Genomic DNA, 7906 nt, shown 5'->3' on the forward strand with positions numbered 1-7906 from the left:
TGTATACGGGGGTGACATAATTTTTATTTTCTTCTCTGTGCATTCTTATGGTTCCCAAGTTTTCTGCACGAAACATTCATCCTTTTTGTAAAGCTAGAATAAAGTAAATGATATACCTACAGAATTTTAGCTATGTCTATAAAATCTAGAGTATTTAGCTCTGCTTTGTAGAGTTACACTATAGGCTTTGTTGGGGCTTCCCTGGTAACTCAGTTGATAAAAAATCTGTCTGCAATGAAGGAGACCCTGGTTTGATTCCTGGGTCAGGAAAATCCCCCAGAGAAGGGATAGGCTACCCACTCCAGTATTCTTGGACTTCCCTGGTGGCTCAGATGGTAAAGAATCCACCTGCTATATGGGAGACCTGGGTTCAACCCCTGGGTTGGGAAGATTCCCCTGGAGGAGGGCATGGCAACCCACTCCAGTACTATTGCCTGGAGAATCCCCATGGATAGAGGAGCCTGGCACACTGCAGTTCATGGGGTCGCAAAGAGTCGGACATGACTAAGCACAGTACAGTATAGGCTTTGTTATCTAAGTAGATCATTTCTTATCACACAATACTATTTAATTCATAAACTAAATTTAAACCACCTTTTAGTTCTTACAGTTTTACTTTATTGGGTAATTGTTTTATTGAAGTAAAAGGCATACATATAAGTGCAAAAATCTTAAGTATACTTAGAACATTTTTACAAATGCATTTTAATGCTTTATGTGTTTTTTTAAATGACTATACTTTTATAAACAGCACCCACAGTGAGCAGACTCTTCCACACAGTTTAGCTCATTTGATCCTTACGGTCATGAGAGGCAGGCAGAATTGTGGGCAAGGAAAATAAGGCTCACAGGAGGAAAAAATAAATGTCTTGCTTTAGGTCTCCTGACTAGTGTGTGGCTTTGCTGAGACTTGAACTGAATCTTCTACATCATGGTTGAACTCCCAGCAAGACCATGGGAGGCAGAGAGCAAGGCCGGGCCAAGAGGACTGGAGAAATATCGTTACTGTGGATCAGACACACAGTAGACTTAGGCTCTGTGTGCACAGAAAACGTTTGCCCTTTTCACTTGCCTCCTCCCACTTGCTCTTCCCTACCCTGACCTCCCCACCCTGCATTTCAGTTACTCGATCACTTAACTAAACGGGAAACGTTCCCTTTAACGGCTATTTTGGGATCAGTTTGTCTAAGAGAGTCACCATATTGGAGAAATGCAGCCCTTCCTTCCTCTGCCTTCTTTGGATCATGTAAACAGTAGCTGCAGAATGGGAAAAGGAAATGCCATATTTGTGTGATGGCTAAAGCCTGAGATTGGATCCTCTAGAGTGACAACATCATTCAGCAACCCCCTCAAAACTCCCTGGTGCTTCTGTTGTCAAATCCCTGCTCGTACTTAGAAAGGCCCTAGGGGATCATCAAGTTCCTTCCCCCTGCCATGGGTGGAGAGCCTGAAGCTCAGGAGAGGGAAGTTGCTTGCCAAAGGACACAGTCAACTTGTGACAGAGCTGGGATTTGAAACCTATTGGCAGGAAATCTTTAGTAATTATGTGAAATCTGCTTATCTTTATATCATGTTCTTGGTTTGTGCTTTTTATGTATCCATTGGCTCTCAGTTCCTATCCCACCTTCTTATCCCTGCTCTGTGATGCTGGGGCTGCTGCTGCTGCTGCTAAGTCACTTCAGTCGTGTCCGACTCTGTGTGACCCCATAGATGGAAGCCCACCAGGCTCCCCCATCCCTGGGATTCTCCAGGCAAGAACACTGGAGTGGGTTGCCATTTCCTTCTCCAATGTGTGAAAGTGAAAAGTGAAAGTGAAGTCGCTCAGTCGTGTCCGACCCTTAGTGACCCCATGGACTGCAGCCCACTAGGCTCCTCCATCCATGGGATTTTCTAGGTAAGAGTACTGGAGTGGGTTGCCATTGTCTTCTCCGATGCTGGGGCTAGGAGTCTCCAAACTACATTACCTGGACTTCCTTGTTGGGTATCTTGATGTTTTCGTCTGATAGCAGAGGACAGTCATAGCTCTATCTCCAGCAACCTTTGCTGCTGCTACTGCTGCTAAGTAACTTCAGTTGTATCCGACTCTGTGTGACACCATAGAGGGCATCCCACCAGGCTCTGCTGCCCCTGGGATTCTCCAGGCAAGAACACTGGAGTGGGTTGCCATTTCCTTCTCAAGTGAAAAGTGAAAGTGAAGTCTCTCAGTCGTGTACGACTCTTAGTGACCCCATGGACTGCAGCCTACCAGGTTCCTCCATCCATCGGATTTTCCAGGCAACAGTACTGGAGTAGGTTGCCATTGCCTTCTCCAGCAATGTTTAGCACATCCTATATCTATCACCCATGGTGTTCTCCAAATCAGAGGTCCAAGCTACAGCCACAAAGATCCTGATATTTAAGCCATGTCTGACACCCTCCTCTAACTCTAAGTTTTTGGTAACATTTCCATTTCCCTTCTATTAACTCAGCCCTATTGGTGGTAACTGCTTCTTGCAGTCATTCAGTTCAGTTCAGTCGCTCAGTTGTGTCCGACTCTTTGCGACCCCATGAATCACAGCACGCCAGGCTTCCCTGTCCATCTCCAACTCCCGGAATTCACTCAAACTCATGTCCATCGAGTTGGTGATGCTGTCCAGCCATCTCATTCTCTGTCATCTCCTTCTCCTCCTGCCCTCAATCCCTACCAGCATCAGAGTCTTTTCCAGTGAGTCAACTCTTCACATCAGGTGGCCAAAGTATTGGAGTTTCAGCTTCAGCATCAGTCCTTCCAATGAACACCCAGGACTGATCTCCTTTAGGATGGACTGGTTGGATCTCCTTGCAGTCCAAGGGACTCTCAAGAGTCTTCTCGAACACCACAGTTCAAAAGCGTCAATTCTTCGGCACTCAACTTTCTTCACAGTCCAGCTCTCACATCCATACATGACCACTGGAAAAACCATAGCCCTGACTAGATGGACCTTTGTTGGCAAAGTAATGTCTCTGCTTTTTAATATCTGAATTTTCTCTGCATTCTCTTTTTTCCTTCCGTTTCTTTCAAAAACTGTGCAACTAAGTCCCTATATGAAAAACCTTTTATTGGAAATAACTATCATGGATACCGATCTTCAAACTAAATTTGAACTGATATACTGCTTTAAAAATTTTGCTTTTTTTTTTCTTTGTAATTTTCTTCCTCTAAACATCCACAGAAACAAAATAGGTGATGCCCAGAATCTGGAAAGAGATCATAATATTCATTAATTCAACAAAAAATTGTGCTCTGAGAAATAATTTTAGGGAAGTTTTGTTGAGAAGATTCTTGAAGTCTTGTGGTGAGACAAGCAGTAAACAGGCAAGTACAGTGCAAAGAGATAAAGTTTGTGGGAGGCATAAGCACAGGGACACTAGAAGAATATGAAAAAAGCTCTACTATAATTAATGGATTTGCAAAATTTTAGGGAGGAATTCTCCAAGAAAGCACTATCTAACTGAAACTTGAGGGATGAGTAAGAGTTTGCCAAACAAATTGGTGACTGTTGTAGTTTGTTGGAAGAGATATTACGGGCAAAAATGGTAAGAAAACATGTCAGGGCCTGTTATTGATTGAATTTTATCTCCCCAAAATTTATATGTTGAAGTTTCAATCTCACAATGTAACCTTATTTGGAAATAGGATTGCTGTAGATGCAATTAGTTAAATTAAAGTGAGGTCATACTGGAATAAGGTAGATCCCTACAATATGAATGCTTAGTCACTCAGTCGTATCCAACTCTTTGTGACCCCGTGAACAGTAGCCCACCAGGCTCCTCTGTCCATGGGATTCTCCAGGCAAGAATACTGGAGTGGGTTGCCATTTCCTTCTCCAAAAAAATATAGCATATCAAATACAAAAATAACAGGGTGATTTAAGAGCAGGTTACATATTACAGAAATAAAAGATTAGTAACCATGAAGACATAGTAATAGAAACCACATGGCTACATGGAAGCACAGAAAGAAACAGACTGAGGGGGAAAAAAGCAGTCTTATTTGCTTGTGGGAAAATATTAAGCCTCTGTGCACACATGTAATAGGAGTAAGAAAAGGACATTATTCCAGTAGACAGAAATTTTAAAAAAAATCCTCACAAATTTTCCATACTTGAGGAAATTTTAGACCTATACATCCAAGAATGTAAAAGAAAAAAAAAAAAAAAACCAAGGACAAACAAAAAGAAAATTGCACTAAAACATATCAAAATCCAATTGCTGAGCACCAGTGATAAAGAAAAATCTGAAAAGAAGCCAGAATAAAGATATATGTATGTATAAAACAACTAGATAAACCCCATAGTCTGTATCACCAAAGGGCAAATATTAAGGTGAAACTAAAATACTGTCTCCATCAAGGGAGAGAAGTGGCCAAGATGGCAGAGTAGAAAGACCCTGAGTGATGTGGTATCCTTATAAAAAGGGAGAAATTTGGACACAGCAAAAATGCCATGAAAAGATGAAGGCAGATATCGAGGTGATGTATTGTTAAGCGAAGGAATGACAGAGTGCCAGAAAACCACCAGAATTTAGGAGAGAAGCCTGGGACAGATTCTCCCTCCCAGCTTTCAGGAGGAACCAACATCTTGATCTTGCCAATATCTTGGCAACACCTTGCCAACATCTTGATCTTGGACTTCTAGCCTCCAGAACTGTGAGGCAAAAATTTCTGTTGCTTAAGCCACTGAGTCCATGGTGCTTTGTTATGGCAACCCTTTCAAACTAATATAGGTTCTAATCTTGAAGAGTATTATAAGGTTTGTTAGAAATACTATATATTTAACAGAGCCTGTTCTAAGTGCTTTATTGGAGTTAGTTCATTTAAACTTCATGACAACTCTAAGATGTAGGCAGTATTATTTACCTCATTTTGACAAATAAGGGGTTTAAGACTACACAGTAAGTGATATTATGAGGCTGGACTTTGAATTCAGGCTGAGAAGGAATATCTAACCTACTATGTAATACCATCACCCTGTGAAAAGTTCGATTTTTACCTGGAGAGCAAGGCCTGTGATAGAGATTTTTTGGCCACCTCATGGGACAAGTTGACTCACTGGAAAAGACTCTGATACTGGGAAAGGTTGGGGGCGGGAGGAGAAGGGGACGACCGAGAATGAGATGGCTGGATGTCATCACCGACTCTGTGGACATGAGTTTGAGTGAACTCCGGGAGTTGGTAATGGACAGGGAGGCCTGGCGTGCTGTAATTCATGGGGTCGCAGAGAGTCGGACACGACTGAGCGACTGAACTGAACTGAACATTTACTCTCTTTCGGTGTGCCGTTCTATGAATTTTGGCAAATGCTTATAAATTTGCAACCACCACCATTATGAGCTATGTAGTCACCATTCGGGGGATTTCAGGAGAACAGTAACATGATAAAATTTTCATTTTAGAAATATAACCCTGGCCACAGTTTGGAGAATGAATTGGAAGAGGGTGAGCATGGAGGCAGAGATGAAGGATGGTGATGGCCTGGACTTGAGCAATGGTGGTGAACATGGACAGAAATGAATGAATATTAGAGACCCAAAAGAGGTAGAATCTGTGGACCTCAAAGACCATTTCTTGGATCAAATGCAATCTGAATGACCCCAGATCATCTGCAATCTTTCAGTAAAGGTATTTTTAACCCAATTGACTAACATAGCATCCATTGTTTCTCCTTTTCTGTAACCTACTCTGGCCAGGAATCTCTCAAATAGGCTTAAAACAATTAATATTTATGATTAAACCTGAGCAAATTATATAATTTGAGACCACATAATACTAAAATTAAATTATGAAGCTGGATTCATGATGAAAGATTTATTGGCAGAGAGGACAGGCCTAAACCAAGCTTCCATATGCATCTAATTTAAATTTGAGGCATTTTCAATAGTTTGCCACTTTTAATCTCTATCCTTACTTTATTTTCTTCATGGGCTTATTTTTTTCTGAAACTTTCAACTTTTTTATTCTGTCTTCCTCACCCCCTCAACATGCCTAAAATACAAGCTCCATGAATATAGGAATTTTGTTTATATTGGTTATTATCATATTCTCAGTGTCTGGAATGGTGCCTGGCACATAACAGATTTGCAATAAATATTTGTGGAATTAATGAATAAAGCTATGGCTCACTAAGAAAAATCTCAACATCCAGTCATTTGGATTTGCAGATGAGGTAATTAGGGCCTAGGGAGGTGCAAAGATATGCTTGAGTTTCCAAGCAGGTTCATGGCTGGGCCCAGATGTCCCCTAAGTTCCCTGATTCCTGGCTAAGACCGCTTCCCACTGCTTTATATGACCTCACAAGCCCTTTCATTCCCAGCACAGCAGAGCGGGTTAAGAACATGGACCTCAAAACCCAAACTTTGGTTTTAAATCTAAACTTTGCCACCTGGGGAGTTGTTTTACATCTCTGGATTTGTCTTACTCACCTGTAAGTCAGGGAAAAAATAAAACCTACCTAGTAACATTGCTGTAAGCCTTAAATGTGATAATTCAATTGAAGTACTTTCAGCAGGTAGCCTGGCATAAATAAATTCCCCCTAAATGTTAAATATTTCTATTCTTACAGGAGAACCACCCATGGACATCGTATCTTTCATAATTTCTGGTGAGCTGGAATGATTTCTCACTTAACTTTTAAGCTGTCGATGACAGCAGAGTACTGGAAGATATGTTAACGTAATGATGAAAGAAAAAGAATTCCACCAAATGGAAGGAAGACATGCATATGGAAAGAACTAGTCCCTCCCTCAATAAAATCTGATTTTCCTCATCTGTAGAGTGGAGAGCTGAACTCCATAATATCTATGACATGTGTCTTCCATCCTATGATTCATATCCTGAAAATAGAATGAGGTTAAAATGGTTCATGCTTAATATGAGTGTGAAATTGAAGGAAGGTAACCTGGTATATCAACCTTCTCTTTTTCCCCCCCCTAACGATAGTGGATTGTTTTGAAATTAATTTCTTTCTTAATGAATAGTCACCACATGTCAATGACTGTGCTGAGCCCTGTGATGAACCTGAGAAAGACTTTGTCTATGAGAATCTGAAAGGAGGGGTTGTCCCAATTCCCTGAAGGGATAAGGGTGCTTCTAGGCCAAATGCTGTCCAAACTACTGTATTAGTTTCCCTGAACTGTCATAAACTGGGTGTCTTAAAATAACAAAAATTCATTGCCTCACAGTTTGGGAGCCTGGAAGCCCAAGATCAAAAGGGTTAATTCCTTCTGAGTACTTTGAGGAGGAATTTGCTCCTCTTTCCTCCCAGCTTGGTGGCAATCTCTGGCATCCCTTGGCTTGTAGATACTTCATCCTGATCTCTGCCTTCATCATCATATGATGTTTCCCCAGTGTGTGTGTTTGTTTCTGTGTCCAAATTTCCTTTTTCATAAGGATGCTAGTCATACCCAATTAGGATCTGTCCTAATGACCTTAACCATAACTTACTCATTGGCAAAGACCTGGTTTCTAAATAAGGTCCCATTCACAGGTACTGGGGATTAGGACTTCAACTTCTTATGTGGGGGACAAAATTCAAGCCATAACAAGCACCCTTCCAGCCTTAAATAGCAACCCTGAGCCTTTCCTGCAGAGTCCAAAATATGTTCTCTTGGCTTTGACTTCCCATGGAATTAGGCTCTCAGCTCCTGAATGCTGTGAGCCCATGTGTACAACCCAAGATTCTATTTGTGTTTCTGGCAGTCACCTCTCATCATGGGCTCATGTTGAGCTTGTGGTCAATTAAAATGTAGGCCTATATTTCTTTCATACTAGTTGACAAACCAGTTCATCACACCCAGGGCTTTAACAGTTCATTTATGAAATTAAGTACTAAACTTTACAGATTGCTAAATGGTTAAGCTTTGAAGGGCTCAAGCTAGTATCATGAGAAAT

The 7906-nt window shown here is 41.2% G+C and overlaps 1 long non-coding RNA gene across 1 annotated transcript in view; it reads left to right on the plus strand.

Moving 5' to 3' along the window:
- Nucleotides 1–6748, plus strand: part of LOC129558284 (uncharacterized) — a 162869-nt gene extending 156121 nt beyond the window's left edge. Inside the window, exons 5-6 of the long non-coding RNA XR_008686391.2 lie at nucleotides 5413–5638; nucleotides 6579–6748. This is a non-coding gene — a long non-coding RNA (uncharacterized LOC129558284). The remainder of the gene's footprint in view (nucleotides 1–5412; nucleotides 5639–6578) is intronic.
- Nucleotides 6749–7906: the final 1158 nt, after the last annotated feature.

This window comes from Moschus berezovskii, chromosome 8, assembly GCF_049115385.1.
Source record: "Moschus berezovskii isolate FMDL1 chromosome 8, NW_MosBer_1.0, whole genome shotgun sequence".
Taxonomy (NCBI): Eukaryota; Metazoa; Chordata; class Mammalia; order Artiodactyla; family Moschidae; genus Moschus; species Moschus berezovskii.